Source organism: Bos taurus, chromosome 6, assembly GCF_002263795.3.
Source record: "Bos taurus isolate L1 Dominette 01449 registration number 42190680 breed Hereford chromosome 6, ARS-UCD2.0, whole genome shotgun sequence".
Classification (NCBI taxonomy): domain Eukaryota; kingdom Metazoa; phylum Chordata; class Mammalia; order Artiodactyla; family Bovidae; genus Bos; species Bos taurus.
In genome coordinates, this window is record NC_037333.1 from 17344983 (window position 1) to 17360583 (window position 15601).

The window sequence follows — 15601 nt, forward strand, 5'->3', positions numbered from 1 at the left end:
TGGCTCCCTAATACTTTCTGGAGCCACCTTTCTTCCTAGTCATTGTTATGCATGAAATATTCAGAGGGGGAAAGTGGTTCTGAAAAGCCACACACACCCACACATACCAGATACTGTGCTGCCTTTTGTTTTGTCCTTTTCAGCCTTCAGACGCCATCTAATTTCTTTTCTTTTTTAAAGCAGCTTAAAGACATAAATCTTTATGTTTAACACTTTTTATCAGTTTTCCATTTGAAAAATGTTAAACAGGATGTTAATATAATACAAAAACAGCATGCTAATATAATAAAGCAAAAATAAGCTTTATTTCCATCTTTGGGCCTTATGTCCTATTTGGGACATAAGCTGTCCTAAGTGATGCTTCCAGGGCTACTGGTTTGCAGTTAAACTTCAGAATCAGAGTATATTTAGGAATGAGACTGGCTAAAATTCTGTGGCTATGAAGCCAAAGAAATTTGAGTAAATCCATTTACCTAATAACCAAAGTATAGAAAGTTAAAGCAGTAAGTTTTTAAGCTGAAGTATAGGCACTGGGAAGACCAAATAACCACTTGTGCACTCATCACTAAACACAAAACTCTCCATTCCCCAGCACCCTTCTTGCTGCCTCCATTTGTTAGATATAAACGCTAAATCACAGAAATCTAAAGCATTACGCACTTTACAATAGAACACAGACTATAAGTCAAGAGACAATATCAAAGTCAATTAATTGCATGCTAAAAATATCTGTGTCACTCACCACTAATACCAATACGGACAGAGAACGTTAGTCTTTCCAAGCTGTTTGGGGCAGGGTCCCCAAGACTCCCAGTGTGATGATTCACTAGGGGGACTCACAGGACCCAGTATACAGTTGTACTCGTGGCTATTTGTTACAGCAAAGGGATACAAAGCAAAATCAGCTAAGGATAAAGGTATGTGGAGTAAAGTATAGAGGAGACCGGGAGCAAGCTTCCAAGGGCCTTTTCCCAGTAGAATCACACAGGTGGTGTTTAATTTCCCCCAAGGAGTGCTGACAACACCTGTGAAACACCGTCTACCAGAGAAGCTCATTAGTAACTCAGTGTCTGGGGTTTTTACTGGGACTGGCTACACAGGAAACTTCTGCTGGGCACATACCTAAATTCTATACTCCCGGAATGCAAGCAGGTACTCAACAGAAACCAATACTGTTTGCACAAACAGGTCAGGCGCAGTGAGCCATCCTTACCAGGAAATGGTGGGAACCCTCCTCCAATCTAAGTGACCACATGCCACCAGTCAAGGGCTAATCTTGCAAGCACTGTTTCCTAGAAGGGCAGTCTCGGCCTGCTGTGTTAACTCATCTTTGTACACTGTCCTAGTTCAATTACCTATCATAGAGCACCAAACTATATACGAAAGGTCTGACTCGTAGCAGATCACCTAGGTAGGTATATCATGAGCCTAGAAGCACTTTCACCTTGTATTATTTTCAGTATTTAAAATGTAGCATTTTCAACATGGACAAACTCACCTTACATAATAGAAGATGTAAGATGGCCTTTAGCGTCTTTTGTACAATAAAAAGAGCTAAATTCTAGCCTTGTTTACATTTCTGAGCACTTTCTTTTAAAAAATATGCCACTGAAATTTCTGAATGAATAGTATTCCTAAACTGAAACTCTGAGAAACCATTTAACTTATCAGACTGGCAAAAAACAAAAAAATCCAGACCCAAATAACAGCTAGCCTCACAAATTTCTAGCAGGGGGGTGAGAATAAGATAAACCTTCTCTGGGAGGCAATTTGACAAGACAGCTATCAAAATTACACACATCCTTTATGATCTGCAATTCTACTTGGCAAATTTATACACATATAATTGTGTACATGCAGAATAACCTACACACAAAGTTATTTATTGCGGCATTGTTTAAGAGCAAGGACTGGCTACAACCCAAACCTCCATCAATAGGTCACTATTTAAATTGTGGTACATCCATACAATGGACTACTCTGTGACGAGGGGGAGAAAAAAAAAAAAAAACGAGGAGGATGTTCTTTTTTGTACTGATTTGCTAAACCCTCCTACATATATAAGGAGGAAAAAATACATTGCTCAGAAGTATAGTTTGCTATCTTCTACTTTACGAATGGGGCAAATATGAACTCATACTATGCATAGAGATACTCTGGAAAGCTGCATTAGACCAAGGCTGGGAGGGGGCAGTGAAGGCAGAATTGGGGCAGAATCTGTAAACCTGAAAAAAAAGTGACTTAAAATCGTTTATTTGAAAAGTAATCCTTCTTTCCTAAGCCTAGGTCAAATCACCCTGGCACCTGGTTTTTCGGTTTATTGTTTTAATAAGCTTCTCTATTTTGCAGTGGTTAAAACTAAAGCATTATACGATGGCTTTATCCTGTTTTCCAAACCAGGTTCCAGCTCTATCCTTTGCATCCTGTGTCTGTCTGCCATTTTGAAGGAGCTTTCCCCCGGCACATCTGAGAGCGAGTCCGTTCCCCGCGCCTCCTTTATCCCACTTGTTTGCTGAGGATGTTCGGGGCTTTTAAAAGCTCCATGAAGACAGGGGTTTTACTTTGTTCACTGCGTTCACGACACTGAAATGAGCGCCTGGCACACAGAAACCGTTCAGTAAGTATTTAGTGAACAAATGAATTCTTTTCTTTACCCAGCTTCAATGGGACAGACACTGTAAGACGAAGGGAGAGAAAATACTGCGGTCAAATATTCAGAAATAGTTGTCATTCCTTGCATTGGCCCTTATAGGCATTCTAATCCTAGCAACATTCTTAGAAGTATTTTGAATTTTACAGAAGACAAACAAGTAAGCCTATCGAGTGCTGTGCTGAACAACTTAAATGCTCATAAAAATGTATTTTTAATTAACCTGGGATTATATGGCCCTGAGGTCCATCTTTGGCTGAAGACTTTTTAGGCAAACATGATGATAACGAGTAATGATGAAAAAGAATGGCTATGTCAGAATAAACTGAGCCCCAGTCGTAAGGTGCCCATTGCTGTAGAGAAGAAAGAGAAACCCTTCTGTATTAAATATGCAACTGCTATTTTTATTTTCAAGAATAAAACTATCCTAGGAATTAAATTCAAATTACTAATACTCCAGACAGTGGATTGAGTTGCACAATGTCAACCATGAGCGTGAAAGCTTCCTTCCTTCTCAGTGAGCAAAAAGTGAAGTGAAGTCGCTCAGTCATGTCTGAGTCTTTGCAACCCCATGGACTGTGGCCTACTAGGCTTCTCCATCCATGGGATTTTCCAGGCAAGAATACTGGAGTGGGTTACCATTTCCTTCTCCAGGGATCTTCCCGACCCAGGGATCGAACCTGGGTCTCCGGCATTGGAGACAGACGCTTTAACCTCTGAGCCACCAGGGAAGCCCAAGAATACTGGAGTGGGTTGCCATGCCCGCCTCCAGGGGATCTTCCCAACCCAGGGATCGAACCAACGTCACCCGCGTTGCGGGCGCATTCTTAACCATCTGAGCCACCAGGGAAGAATGTGTATAATTACCACATCTCTTTGACTTTAGTTTAAATACTACAGAAACAAAGTAACTTTGCTAGTAATCATTTCAGTAATGTTGTTAAACAGTTGCTCCGCTGACTGATGTTTCTTTGAAGGCTTTTAGTACCACTAATTTTTCTCAAAGCACCTTTGAGGCAATGACTGAGGGCCCTGTCTGTGGGCACTCGTGCAAAGAGGTTAGGAAGTTTTGGTATCACCTCTATTTCTCTTGCTGTCATTTAAGACAACAATCTAACACGTGAGGAAACATCCACACACGTGAAACAGCTTGAAATCTAAGACTCTCCTGACGATAAGACAGAAACTCTCAAAGTTAAGGCATGTTTTTCTTAAGGCATGTTTTGAAATGTCTTAACTAGGAAAGAGAAGATAGCAGAGAAGTTGCAGGACAACTGGTAGGCATCCAACCCTGAGCAAATCACATGTATGATCGAGCACCAGGAAGCACCCAACCTACTGTTTGCAGGCTTCCCTGGTGGGTCAGTGGGAAAGAACCTGCAGGCCAATGAAGGAGACATGGGTTTGAACCCTGGATCACGAGGATCCCCTGGAAAAGGAAATGGCAATCCACTCTAGTATTTTTGCCTGGAGAGCCCCATGGACAGAGGAGCCTAGTGGGCTACAGTCCATGGGGTCGCAAAGGAGTCAGACACAACTTAGCAACTGAACAACAACAACAATAAATCCCACCATGGTCCGTGATCCTCGCAGCGGTCAACACTGTTAAGACTTGTCAGAGATCCTTTCTGTGAAGAGCGGGAAGGGCAGAGGATGGTAGCTCTAAAAGAGAAAGTGAGAGCTTAAGTCAGAATCATGCTTTGTTATGTTTTGCTGGTTTTCTTGGAGTGAGAGTGAAATGATGAATCTATGATACTGCCATCCCACCCCCTGGAAGACACTGGGTCTAACAGGTACTAGCATTTCAGGAGGAGAAAAGCAACTTGTGCTTTCCACCAACATTAGCAATACCTGACAGAACTGTTCAGAGGTGGAGCGGGGGAGGTAGGCAGAGTCCCATCCCTCATGATGCTCAACGGCAGATAAACAAGAAGACTGTGAGAACCGCCACTGAGAGAAGTTAGAGTCAGAGTGAGGCTGGCGTGGCTGACTTAGGGATTGTGGGTGAAGTTGCTCAGTCCTGTCCGACTCTTTGCAACCCCATGGACTGTAGCCCGTCAGGCTCCTCTGTCCATGGGATTCTCCAGGCAAGAATACTGGAGTGGGTTGTCATTTTCTTCTCCAGGGGATCTTTCCAACCCAGGGATCAAACCAGGGTCTCCTGCATTGAAGGCAGACGCTTTATCCTCTGAGCCACCAGGGAAGCCGATTTAGGGATTAGTGGTTAGGAAATGAGCAGATAGTACTGGGCTGGCAATGTAAGGAAAAACCCGAATGAACTTTTTGGCCAACTCAATATTTGCGTTAAGACTTAATAATAATGGGAAGGGGGTGGGGCCTGGAAGTCAAGTATTTCAGGTCACAGAAGCAGCTGGTTCAAAAGCCCTGAGGCAGGAATCAGCCAGGCAGGTATCAAGAACAGAAAGGCAATGGAGCATTGAAACCCAGGAGCAGAGAGGTACAGAGGCCAGAGGCCAGGGCACTGAGGGCTTTCCAGAGCAGGTGAGGAACCGCCAGTACCCAGGCTGCTGTGGAGTGCAAAATGCATCACACTCCAACAAAACGGTGAAGGATTCCCTTGCAATATGTACAACTGCTATGATATTTTAAAGGATTTTTTACAGACTTTATTTTTTAGAGTAGTTTTAGATTCACCCAGAGTCCACAGTTCACAGTTAAGGTTTGCTCTTGCTGGTGTACATTCTGTGTGCTTGGATACGTGTATAATGACATGTATCTACCATTAAACTATCAGAGCAGTTGTGCTGCCCTAAAACTCCTCTGTGCTCTACTTACTTTAACTAAAATTTGACTTGTAGATAGAAGTAAAATGTACATCATTTTCCAGAGGTTTCCAATTCATAGAACCACCTTATATCCTAAGAGTACAGCCCAAGATACACATACACACACACACACACACACACACACACACACACATACACACACCAGATTTGGTATTTGAAGTATATATATCTTTTAAATGCCCAACCAATATCATTAAAATCTATGTTTAACAATTACGGGACATATATGCATCCACAACCAGAAACTGATTTTCAACTGAGATCCCACTTTCACCCAAAATACTCAACTGTTGGAAAAGACTCAAGAATGAATGTGTCACTCCTAGTTATAGATCCAAGAAAAATGAAAACCCTAGTTCACACAAAACCCTGTAGACAAATGTTCTTTCTGCATTATTCGTAACTTCCAAAAAGCAGAAACAACCCAAACGGCCAGCTGATGAATGGATGAATACAATGCTCTGTACCCATATAATAAAATATTATTTGGCAATAAAGAATAATGAAGTGGTGATACATGCTAAAACACAGATGAGCCTTAACAACATTATACACACTAAGTAAAAGAAGCCAGTTACAAAAAATCACATACTTCATGATTCCACTTCTGTGAAATGTGCAGAAGAGGAAAATCCACAGAGACAGAACACAGACGAGTGTTGCCAGTGGCTGGAGGCAGAGGAGATTGGGTAGTGAATATCAGTGGGTAGGGGCTTTCTTGGGGGGATGATGTAAATGTTCTAAAATTAGGTAGAGGTGATGGTTGCACACCTCTGTGAATACACTAAATGAACTGTACTCTTTAAAAGGGTGAATTTCGTGGTTATGAATTGCATCCCAATAAAGTTGTTATAAAAATTAAAGAACAAAGGTATATCTGAAATGCTGGGTACAGATGAAATAAACTTCAACTGGTCAAAAATGCTACATTCCAGTAAGGCCCATAATAGGAGGTAAGCAACTCTGTGCTCATTTCAGATACCATACAATACTCTCAGTGGGACATGTTTAATCCTTTGAAAAGATCACCCCACCATCAGAGGATGTTTTTCTCATTTGGGACCTCACTCTAGCTACTACCTCTCTCTACTCTCCCCACCAACTCCACTAACCTGACCCTGTCTGTCCAACAGCTCCGCTAATAGCCAAACTTGTAGTCACCATCGTGTTTCCCCTGGACTGCATTAATCCCTTCCCGTCCCAGTTTTCCACACTGACCTTTCTACAAATTTACTCTCATTTTAAACCCTTCAGAGGTTCCCCCTATTGAAGCCATTTCTGGAACACTGAGGTACCATTAGAAGAAATTAATTATATTCATATGCAATTAGATAGTACATGGATCAAAAGGGTCATGTGCCTCTTAATACCAAAGTTAAGTGTTAAGTGATAGTTGATCAGTTGTGTCTGTCTCTTTGCAACCCTATGGACTGTAGCCCACCAGCCTCCTCTGTCCATGGGATTTCCCAGGCAAGAATACTGGAGTGAGTTTCCCTTCTCCAGGGGATCTTCCCAACCCAGGGACTGAACACAGGTCTCCTGCATTGCAGGCAGACTGTTTACCATCTGAGCCACTAGGGAAGCCCCTTAATGTCAAAGGTGCCTACAAATGCAACCTCAGAGTATCCCCAAACTATGCCTGTCTCTGCCTTCAGGGACACTGGCTGCAATACTAAGAACCGCCAGTAATCTCGTGGGCTAATCTCTGCATCTGCCAACTTAAGCTACTCTATCAAAAGGATCAATGTAATTACCTGTTTATAAGGTCAAGAGTTAAGTTAGCTTAGATAAATACCTGATTAAGCAAGAACTGGGCTAATGAAGAGATTTTTCTAGAAGACACATTGGAAGGTCCAATATTTTTCAGGTACCTACACACAGCTATATATAAAAACAAGCCCAGAGTGTCAAGATGGGAGAAGCTGAAACTTAAAGTAGCTCATAAAACAGGGCCAACATTTTATTCCTTAGGTAGCAAAGGTAAATCAAATAAAAGAAGAGAGAGTGGCTCCTGGCCTGTAACAATGTGGACAATTATAATTGTTTATAACATGATGGTCTTCCTAGGCAGTGCTGGTAGCAAAGAACCTGCCTGCCAAATCAGGGATGCAGGAGATGAGGGTTTGATCCCTGGGTCAGGAAGATCCCTTGGCGGAGGGCATGGCAAACCACTCCAGTATTCTTGCCTGGGAATCCCATGGACAGAGGAGCCTGGCAGGTTACAGTCCAAAGAGTCACAAAGAGTCAGACGTGCCTGAAGGGAGTTAGCACAGCACACATATTAACGATGCTGATAAATCATCAGCTTATAGATTTTTCCATCTAGTCAAACTTAAAATGTGTGTTCTTTTTAAAAAAGAGAGGTAAAAGGAGAGGGTGCTAGACTGTAAATTCATGCTGACCATTCCAAACACGCTGTACACATCCCTAAGTAGTTGAGAAGACCCATTTAAAAGAGTGTTATGGAAGAGCTCATATATCTTAATCTGAAGTGTATGTACCATGCATCACTTCATAAAGGAATAAAATAAAGGATACAACCTTTAGTAAAGTAAAATACTCCTACAAGAGGAGCAATGCAGAACCCAAAGCCAAGTAGAGACAGGGTTCCTGATCACAGGAAGCAGTGGGAGGGGCGGGGATGTGTTTCCCGTGACTGAATACGTCTCACCGGCTCCCAGTAGGGGAGCACCACACTCAGCACTTCTGGAGCTCCTGACATGATGCATAACCTTCCGGTGCCTCAGTTTCCTCGCCTATAAATAGGGATAACAGCACTAACTTCATGGGGTCCTTAAGAGGGGTGAGGGCATTAATATTTATAAGCAGCTTAGAAACAGCACTTGGTGCAGAGCATGCGTGACCCATATTTGTTAGCTGACTAAAATAGAAACGAAAAGAAAAGGGGTAACAGAGGGTACTAGGTAAGTCTTAAAACATGACAAAAACTGGGCTACATATTCAGTTCTCAGTTCCTTGGCAGCCGGAGTAAAAGAGAGAAGAAACGAAATTTTCCAGGCTCAGAGGCAGACTGTGGTGTCTCCGTATCTGCATATACTGGGAGGGGACGGGGGGAGTAGGGGATCGGTTTCCCAGGGGAAGAAAAGCTTTTCTTGACACTTGGCCCTAACATGCTCACTGCAGGTCTGTACACAGGGGTGGTGCGGGGAGCTGCCCGTGAGAACGGGGTCCTTTGTCCAAAGGACACAGCTCTGGGAGCTGCCTCAGTCCTTGAGGGTTTGCTTGCAAACATAGCTCTCTGTCCCGCCACCCCAGAGATTAGGCGCTTATTTACTGCAGACACCTGGAATTCTGTACAAACTTCTCACGTACAGGGAAATGTTATCTGGTGTAAGAAATAATAACAGGGTGCCATTCCCATGCTCTCAAGATTTCTTGTGACTTTTTGTAAGATGTATAGGTCAACCAAGAAAATGTTAACTGTCTTGTCTTTCTCACGCTTTTCTGTATAAATATAAGATGCTGAATAAAGTCATGGTCAGACCGCTTCCCTTTGTGGAGACGTGTCTGAACCTTTCGACCCCATCTTTGTTGTAGAATTCCTTTGCTGTAGTTTCCTTTCTCAGCTCCGCCGTGCACGTTCTCGGGACCTGATCAACTTTGCCGGCTGGCACCAGCAGGGTGGTGAGCAACAGCACCGACCAGGGAGACCACCATATGACATCACATGACAGATTTTCATCATGTGTGTGCTAGTTGCTCAGTTGTGTCCAACTCTTTGCGATCCCATGGACTGTAGCCCACCTGGCTCCTCTGTTCACTGGAATTCTCCAGGCAGGAATACTAGAGTGGGTTGCCACATCCTTCTCCAGGGTATCTTCCCAACCCAGGGATTGAACCCAGGTCTTCTGCATTGCACGAGGACTCTTTACCATCTGAGCCACCAGGGATGCCCCTCAATAAATTCTGAAGCATAACTCTCCAGAGTTTTGTTTTGCTGTTGTTTTTTTTTTTGGCAGGAAACCAAGGCAACACAATACAAATAAGCGGCTCCAATGGTCTGGATCATTTCAGGAACACAACTGCACCAGAAATCCATCCTTTATTTCAACATCCGCCAGCCATGCATCTGACTAGAGCTGAAGAGAAGGCAGTTCCAGATTTGTGGAGTAAATTCTCTATATCAGGAGACAACCAAGATGCAGCCACATAAAAACACTAAGTAACCTGATGCATAGAAAGTGACTTTCCATGGAAGCATTTGTTTTTAGGCCTAATGGACTGGAGAGTCATCGTCTGGCCTAAGAACAGCCATGATCATCTCAGGGGATTAAACAACTCAAAAGAGTACTCCTCTCTGTCATAGTCATCTCAGGCTCTACCCAACAGTTAAACGTGGAGTATTTCCAAATACAAGCACAGAAACTCTTGTGCTTAAGGAGCACTTTATTGTAAGCTGGAAAATAGATGAAATTTTATTTTAAAGACTAGTTGCATGAGTGCTAAGACACTCCAGTCATGTCCAACTCTTTGTGACCATATGAACTATAGCCCACCAGGTTCCTCTGTCCGTGGGATTCTCTAGGCAAGAATACTGGAGTCGGTTGCCCTTTCCTTCTCCAGGGTATCTTCCTGACCCAGGGATTGAACCTGGGCCTCCTGCATTGGCAGATGGATTCTTTACCACTAGTGCCACCTGGGAAGCCCCAAAGACTAGTTATAAGAGAGCAAACCTTAGCAAGAAAAGGACCTTTGTTCCTTCAGATATCCCCATGCTGTACATGGAAGACATGATATTTTCCACGGTTACTCCTCAAGTCCTGTGAGTACACTGATATTCCAGTGATTTGTCAGCTTTTTTCCAACAGGCAAAGTGTGTTGTTGTTCTTAAGACTGATAATCTAAGAATGTTTCTTCACATTAAAATAGTGTTCATCCTAAAGTTGTTAATCAACTATAGCAATGTATTTTCATTTTAATTCTTAGGTGGGTATTACCAAAGCTGAGGGCTTCCCTTGTGGCTCAGCAAAGAGTCCGCCTGCAATGCAGGAGACCTGGGTTCAATCTCCCAGGTTTGGGAAAATCCTCTGGAGGAGGACACGGCCACCCACTCCAGTATTCTTACCTGGAGAATCCCCATGGACAGAGGAGCCTGGAGGGATACAGTTCATGGATTCCTGAAGACTCGGACACAACCGAGCGACTAACACTTCGACTTTCTCACTCAGTCACCGGTAAAGAGTTGCTGGCTCTTTTCTGTCAGGCTGTACACCCCATGAGGGAAAAGACCTCACGTGTCAGGTTGTCTGCTGTTTTTCTGGCACACAGGTGATGTTATTTGTTCACTGACTAACCCCCAGTTTATAAGACAGTCAGCTGTGTTCCTACCGGAGAAGGCGACGGCACCCCACTCTAGTACTCTCGCCTGGAAAATCCCATGGATGGAGGAGCCTGGTGGGCTGCAGTCCATGGGGTCGTGAAGAGTCAGACACGACTGAGCGACTTCACTTTCACTTTTTACTTTCATGCATTGGAGAAGGAAATGGCAACCCACTCCAGTGTTCTTGCCTGGAGAATCCCAGGGACGGGGAGCCTGGTGGGCTGCCGTCTATGGGGTCGCACAGAGTTGGACACGACTGAAGCGGCTTAGCAGCAGCAGCAACAGCTGTGTTCCTAACAAGTCTCATGTGAGCCCCTTGCAAGTTAAGACAGGGAAGTCATTGAAGTAATCTTACACAGTGGGGAGGAAGGGAGGAAAGCATTTTAATATCACACAGCCCACAAGTCTGATGCCTTGAAGAGTGTCAGAAGCGAAGTTCCTTGGTGTATACAAGCAGGTATGAGTGAGAGAGGGAGAGAGACGGGGGCAGGATGGCCCACTAATTCAGATGGGTGCTGTACGAGTAAAATTTTATGATGAGAATGCAAACAGTGTTTTCTAATTATAGACTCTTAAATTTGAAATATCTTGAAAGGTCACTCTGTACTTCTTTCTGCCTAATACAGTAGGCAGCATTCAAGCATCCCAGAAATAGAAGTCCTTTAAAGAAAAAAAGCCCAGAGAGAAAGGTTGAACTAACAGATTAAAAAGCCCTGTGTCTCCCCCAACTCTACAGTTTCTCTGTTAGGTTTTCCATGAAGAAACAATCAACAATCTAGTTCTTTCCTTCAGACACAAAGTTACTGTTACATCCCAATTTCTCAACTCCTTACAGTAAAAGTCAAAATAAATAGTATCACACAATATCATAACAGTGAAACTTCAATAATTACCTGATTTTAAGGAATGCTTCTGGAGCTTTTACAACCAAAGAAAACAACCGTTCATACTTTAACGCTGAAAGTGAGACGGCGTTTTACACTCATTGGTGAGCAAAGGAACTCGAATCAAAAAAGTGAGATACCATGTTTCACATATTAAATTAGATTAAAAAAAAACCCACAAAATATCAAGCCGCCCTCCAGGACTACCGTAAAATACATTTCTTGTATTTTACAAACAACCTATGAATGTGACATCCCATAGCCTCTGACATCACCAATAAGAGGGAAACACTAGAAAAAACTAAGTGGCCAATACTAGGGGGCTGCTTAGATAAACCGTGATGGAGGAATGCAACAGAACACTGAAATACTTCTCTACTACGATACATCCATCCGTGCAAAACAGTGACACGTGGATGACCCTATTTATCTTGCTTTTTAAAAGTCGCGAGCATCAACACTGGAAAGATCATGCAAAATTTTAACAGGTGATAGATTTATAGATGGCTTATGTTTTCCCTTTGATTATCCAGGTTCGAAATTTTCTAAAATAAACATGAGCTGTTATTAATTTTATAACTTAAAAGTTAAAGAGAAAAGGTGAGTCCTAAACTCCCAACATAAATTTCCAAATATTAGCTATCATAGTAACAGTCTTTTTAAAGAGTTTGTTATGACAAGCACATAGTCTTTTTAAATACCATGTACTAAGGATAAAAATAACAAACCTCTTTTTCATTTTGGTTACTATGTGTGGTGTAGGCACATAAAAATATTCTGTCCTGGAAACTTAAAATGTTTTCTTTTTATCAAGATGCCATTTGTGGTGATGTACCACCAGGTAGCCTCTCTAGTTAAATATAGCATAATTATATAGTTCATAAAATTAAAATGAAATGTACATATTTATTGTGATGATTACTGTTGCTCAAGTATAATCCTGTCTTTGAAAATAAAAATGAAATTAGAAGTAAAAATGAAACCTGACAAACCAGAAAAATGAAGTGGATAAATATGAATTAAGACAGAAACAAATTGGGGTGGGGGGAGATATTATTAGAAAGAGGCTGCCAGACAGAGAGAGGTCACCTCTGGTCAGGGAGAAAGGATGTTTGTGGGGGAGGCAGAGTGACTCCTGAGGATCTGGAAATACTATAATCAAAACCGCAAGGATTCTGTAGTATAGGTACCTGAGTAGGTTAACAGAAGGAAATACTATAATCAAAACCGCAAGGATTCTATAGTATAGGTACCTGAGTAGGTTAACAGAATGAGCAGGCTAGCTACACCTGAGTAATTAAGGGATCGGTAAACTTGTGCGCATTCATCAGCCCTCATTTGGAAAGGTTTCTTTAGAATCCTAAATCTCTCCTTCCTGTAATCTGTGTCCTTTAGTTCTTGTTTTTCTCTCTTGTAAACTTGTTGTCCTCTCTATTCAGATTTCCAAGAGTTTGTTTACTGCAGCCTCCTCACTAGTTATCAGCAGTTTGCTTCTTCTGTTTAGAAAATGAATAATTTGTACTTACTTTAACTCTTATAAGAAGCTTCCCAGGTGGGAAATTTATTGTGGTGGATCACAATAAACTGTGGAAAATTCTGAAAGAGTTGGGAATACCTGACCACCTGACCTGCCTGTTGAGAAATCTGTATGCAGGTCAGGAAGCAACAGTTAGAACTGGACATGGAACAACAGACTGGTTCCAAATAGGAAAAGGAGTACGTCAAGGCTGTATACTGTCACCCTACTTATTTAACTTATATGCAGAGTACATCATGAGAAACATTGGGCTGGAAGAAGCACGAGCAGGAATCAAGATTGCTGGGAGAAATATCGATAACCTCAGATATGCAGATGACACCACCCTTATGGCAGAAAGTGAAGAAGAACTAAAGAGCCTCTTAATGAAAGTGAAAGAAGAGAGTGAAAAAGTTGACTTAAAGCTCAACATTCAGAAAACGAAGATCACGGCATCTGGTCCCATCACTTCATGGGAAATAGATGGGGAAACAGTGGAAACAGTGTCAGACTTTATTTTTTGGGCTCCAATATCACTGCAGATGGTGACTGCAGCCATGAAATTAAAAGACGCTTACTCCTTGGAAGGAAAGTTATGACCAACCTAGACATCATATTAAAGAGCAAAGATATTACTTTGTCAACAAAGGTCTGTCTAGTCAAGGCTATGGTTTTTCCAGTGGTCATGTATGGATATAAGAGTTGGACTATAAAGAAAGCTGAGCACCAAAGAACTGATGTTTTTGAACTGTGGTGTTGGAGAAGACTCTTGAGAGTCCCTTGGACTGCAAGGAGATCCAATCAGTCCATCCTAAAGGAGATCAGTCCTGGGTGTTCATTGGAAGGACTGATGTTGAAGCTAAAACTCCAATACTTTGGCTACCTGATGCGAAGAGCTGACTCACTGGAAAAGACCCTGATGCTGGGAAAGATTGGAGGCAGGAGCAGAAGGGGATGACAGAGAATGAGATGGTTGGATGGTATCACCGACTCAATGGAGATGAGTTTGGATAAACTCTGGGAGTTGGTGATGGACAGGGAGGTCTGGTGTGCTGTGGTCCATGGGGTTGCAAAGAGTCAGACACAACTGAGCGACTGAACTAACTAACTCCCAGGTGGCACTAGTGGTAAAAAATCCACCTGCCAATGCAGGAAATGCAAGAGACGTGGGTTTGATCCCTGGGTTGGGAAGAAGAGAGTTACCTTGTCCACCTGTGTCTCATGACCCATCTCAGACATCCTTACTCTTAGGTTTCCTTCTAAACAATGTCAAAGCAAATTACACATTAGCATATTTACATAATCTGCTGTTTCACAAAGTGATGTGTATCAAGGTCTTCTTTTAAGTCTCGGATAATGTTCAGAGGACAAAATATGAGTCAAGAAAGTAAACTCTCAGGGACTTCCCTGGTGGTCCAGTGGCTAAGACTGGCTCCCAATACAGAGAACCCAGGTTTGAACAATGGTCTGTATAGTCAAAGCCACAGTTTTTCCAGCAGTCATGTATGGATGTGAGAGTTGGACCATAAAGAAGGCTGAAAGTGAAAGTATTAGCTTTCATGAAAGCTCAGCCATGTTCAACTCTTTGCAACCCTATGGACTTTAGTCTGCCAGGCTCCTCTGTTCATGGGATTCTCCAGGCAAGAATACTGGAGTGGATTGCCATTCCCTTCTCCAGGGGATCTTCCCAACCCAGGGATCGAACCTGGTCTCCCACATTGCAGGCATATTCTTTACCATCTGAGCCATCAGGGAAGCCCAAAGTGAAAGAAGGCTGAGCACCAAAGAATTGATGCTTTCAAATTGTGGTGCTGGAGAATACTCTTGAAAGTCCTTGGACTTCAAGGAGATCAAACCAGTCAATCCTAAAGGAAATCAACCCTGAATATTCATGGGAAGGACTGGTGCAGAATTTGAAGCTCTAATACTTTGGCCACCTGATGCAAAGAGCCAACTTATTGGGAAAAACCTGGATGCTGGGAAAGACTGAAGGCAGGAGGAGAAGGGGGCGACAGAGTATAAGATGGTTAGATAGCATCACCAACTCAATGGACGTGAATTTGAGTGAACTCTGGGAGATAGTGGAGGACAGAGGAGCCTGGCATGCTGCAGTCCATGGGGTCACAAAGAGTCAGACACCACTTAGTGACTGAAGAACAACAACTTCAACAGGGAACTAAATCCCACAAGCCGCAACTTAAAGTTTTCATGCTATAACTAAAGATCCTGCATGCCTCAACAAAGATCAAAGCTCCTACTTGCTGCAGCTAAGACCCTGTAGAGCCAAATAAATAAAGAAATAGAAAGAAAGTAAACTCTTGGGACCAAAAAAATTTATCTGGTGTCCAAAAAAAAAAAAAAAACAAATAAAATACCAGGAATAACTGGAAAGGGGAAAGAAGA

General features: G+C 42.6%; 1 protein-coding gene across 11 annotated transcripts in view; it reads right to left on the reverse strand.

The window, feature by feature from the left end:
* SGMS2 (sphingomyelin synthase 2) overlaps nt 1-15601 on the reverse strand; it is a 98444-nt gene that overhangs the window by 52152 nt on the left and 30691 nt on the right. For 3 of the 11 annotated variants that reach the window (XM_010805900.4, XM_005207618.5, XM_059887513.1), the window contains exon 2: nt 4223-4312. The exons of the other annotated variants lie outside the window; for them this stretch is intronic. The gene's annotated coding sequence lies outside the window, so the exon portion shown is untranslated. The remainder of the gene's footprint in view (nt 1-4222; nt 4313-15601) is intronic. 11 annotated transcript variants of the gene reach the window in all.